The sequence below is a fragment of the Egretta garzetta genome, unplaced genomic scaffold (assembly GCF_000687185.1).
Source record: "Egretta garzetta isolate BGI_Z169 unplaced genomic scaffold, ASM68718v1 scaffold51, whole genome shotgun sequence".
Lineage (NCBI taxonomy): Eukaryota > Metazoa > Chordata > Aves > Pelecaniformes > Ardeidae > Egretta > Egretta garzetta.
This window is the reverse complement of record NW_009258549.1, coordinates 2,995,428-2,998,807: the sequence shown is the minus strand read 5'-3', so window position 1 is coordinate 2,998,807 and position 3,380 is coordinate 2,995,428.

Genomic DNA, 3,380 nt, shown 5'->3' with positions numbered 1-3,380 from the left:
CCCCCTGCCAGGGGGCGTTTTACCACGCTCCGAGGGGAGGAAAGGGGCTGACACTTCCTTTCCTAAGCTGCAGGACTCACTGCCGAAGGGCTTCCCACGGGACGAGGGCTTAGCTGGGCTCAAACACCCCCTGCCGAAAAGGGCTTCGTCCTGCAATGAACAAGACGACCAGGTCAAACATGGCAATGGGAAACCTTCAGGCCTGATGGCTGTTAATTACCAGTTTTGAGAAGAAAATGCAGTTCCTGAACCCCTCCAGCCCCTGCCTGGTTTTCCAGAGGCACCACCAGTGGTGCAGGCTCTGCCTCCCTGGGGACATGGGCAACCCTGGGACGTCCACCTCGGGGTGAGCTTTGGGGAGCTCCCATGTTCCCCAACACCCGCAGCATCGCAGGTCATGGCTCCCTGCGGCATGTCAACCTCAAACCAGGTCAAGCCAGCCCTCACTTCGACCCCAGGAGGCCACGCTTCTGACGCCCCCATTACCCGCGCTGCCCTAGCAATGGGGGGGCTGCCTTAATTGCCTCCCCGCACCTCTTCTGTCCTGCCGGGAGCCTCCTCCGCTCCCTCCCAGAGCCAGGAAGGCTCATTAAGCATCGTGCGGTGCTTGCACGGGGAACGCGCTGTGCTTCCAGAGCATCTGGCACGGGGACGGCTGCTAGTGCTGCGGCAGCAGACGTCGCTGGAAGCAGGAGCCAAGGGCACGTGTGGGGTGCTGCCTTGCCCAGCAGACCAAGGGATCCGGCGGTCCCAGAGCAGGTTGCTCTCTCCTCCGGAGCAGAGGGCTGGGCTGCTTTCAGCTGCCACCCATTCCTTGCACACCAGCGTCGCCTTCCCTAAGCTCAACACAATGTGGCAGGTCTGATCCTAGCGAAATTTGGCTTCAGTATCCCCTCTGGGCCGCCCGAGCACTCCTCCTGCCTCCGGAGAGCTGTGACCATCTGAGAGAGCGAGCTCCTGCCCTCCCGAGAGCTGCAGGGAGGACCTTGGTGTGCCCCGAGTCCCCAGCCCAGCTCCTTCGGTACTGCAACCCCTACCCTCCTGCTTTATCGCAGAGAGGAGACGGGGCACGGCAGGGCCTGCGCCCACAGGGACGATGGGGAGGTCCCAAAACCTGGCCAGAGCAGCCGAGAAAAGAAAGAGTCTGTGGGTGCCCTCCACCTGACGAAGTGTCAGCCTGCCCTCCAGTCTCCTGCCACCGAGGATGGCGATGGCTAAAAGAAAGCACGGGGCAGTATATATATTACATATACGTATGTTTTGCAGATGGCGGTTCCATTTGTTTCTTGGCTAAGGAGTACAACACAACCTAACGCCGTGTGGCAAACGGCACTTCTTTGGGTTAATGCATTTCACCATGGCTGCCAAAGGGCAGAAAGAGTTTCCGCCTGTGGTGAGCGGCGAGTAAGAAAGGAGCAGTCAGGGCAGAGTAACTGTTGCGTTTCCTTACAGATCCAGGGCTGTGAATCAGACCCTTACTCCAGACTTGCCTTCACCTACACGCGGGCCCCTGGTCGCTCAGTGTGGAAACTAAAGACCCGGCGAGGTGAAGCCAGCCGAGTATCTGCCTTCTGCGCTAGCAGCTAAGGGACCAGCACGTGTTACCCGCAGTGGCCCCAACAAGGCTTTGACTGGCTCACAGCAGTGTAGAGAGGCAGCCCAGGGAAACCCGGAGCTTGAGGGTCCAGAAACGAACTTCCCACATTTTGCTAAGCCACAGCAGCTGGAGACAGGCCAGCAGAACGCTCTCCTTCCTCAGGGGAGGAACCTTGCAGCCCCACTGTACCACCCACTACAGTCACAAAAAACCACGGCATTTCTAACTTTGGGCCCTCTGCAGTTTGGGGCTTGGCCATTTTTCCTTAGCTTTTCACCTAGACGAATAATCCTTCCAACCAGTCCCATCATTTCCTGAGGGAAACACCCCCTGGGGACACATTGATCAAAACCAAAGCACATTTAATTGAACCCAGAATCGCACACGCATGTGCATGCCCCCCCCCCCCCCAACCTACGCGCACAAACACACCAGCTCGCGCTGACTTGCTGCTTAATAGCAAAAGTGGGTGAACTACGTAGGGATTAAAGCATTAAAAAAAACACAGCAAGAATACGATGCTTGAAAGCGCCATGTCCCTGGAGAGATTAGAGTAGCTGCCTGGAGATAAAGTAATGATGACGGAAAGATCTTCTTCCTCGCAGAGGTTCTATTCCTAATTACCTCCCTTGCAAAAAAAAAAAAAAAAGAAAGAAAAGGATGATCTCCCAGCTTTTATCTGTCTCTTGACAATTTTAGCTCTGCGCCTGCCTCGTTGCAAGAAGCCGATGCTTGCCGAGAGGAGGAAGGAGAAGGAATCGGTGCAGGAGGTAGGAGTGGTAGGAGAAGGAGGGGGACGGGAGGCAGCGCTTCATTTCTGTCACCAGCGGCAGCGAAGGCAAAGGGAAAAGAAAAACGATCACTGCAGCGTTGTGCTTCCGAGCCCAGAGACCGCTCCGCTGCCTCCACCACTGCTTTGTCAGGCAAATGACAACCAGGAGGTCTGATTCACCGTTAGACCAGCGAAAAAGGCAACAAGATGTCCTCCCTACAGCTATAGGAGATTATGGTGAGGGAAGAGGCCTTCTTCAACAAGCTGGCAGGGCAGGGGAGAGCACAGCTTGTGCCCGTCCCCCTTCTCAGACAGCTAGAAAGCAATTCTTTCAGCAGACAGCCAGGAACGATGACATTTTAAATATACACCAGCCAGACCGCGTGGAAGATCTGGCCCATGAGCCACCCATAGGACAAGGATGGGCCCTGATGAAAACCCAGGCATCACACCCAGCCACTGGGGCTCCACACAGGAGAAGTCTTTCCCCTCGGTATTATCCTGGAGCTCACTGCTTCTCCGCCTGTATTAATTTCAGACAAATACAATCCTAGACCCCCAGGAAACTCTTTAAGCCCTGGTTTAGAAGCAATCAGTGTTTGGCTAGCAGGATGCAGAGACAACATGGGTTTCCTAGAGTGGAGAGTCAGGAGAACCTTAAAGCAAACAGACATTACAAATATGAAGGCTGTGGAGGGCAGGAAGGGGGTGATGAGCTCAGTGGGGATGGGGCTTAGTGTTACAGGAGCTGCTTGCAAACTCATCCTCAGCCTCCCGGGGTCATTTTCTCTTTCTTTCCAGGTGCATCAACATGGAAACAGGAGTGGTTGCCTCTGCCATACAATGAAAATACATCCAAAAAACCCTGAATTGCCCCAAACTGCTCCAACATTTATCCCTGCTGTTTAAATCAGGATGTAGAACTGGGCCCCAAATGGGTTTTAAGTTAGAAATGTCTCCAGCTACAAGGCAGTTCAGCCATGGGTGCAGCTCGGAGCCCGTTGCTGCAGC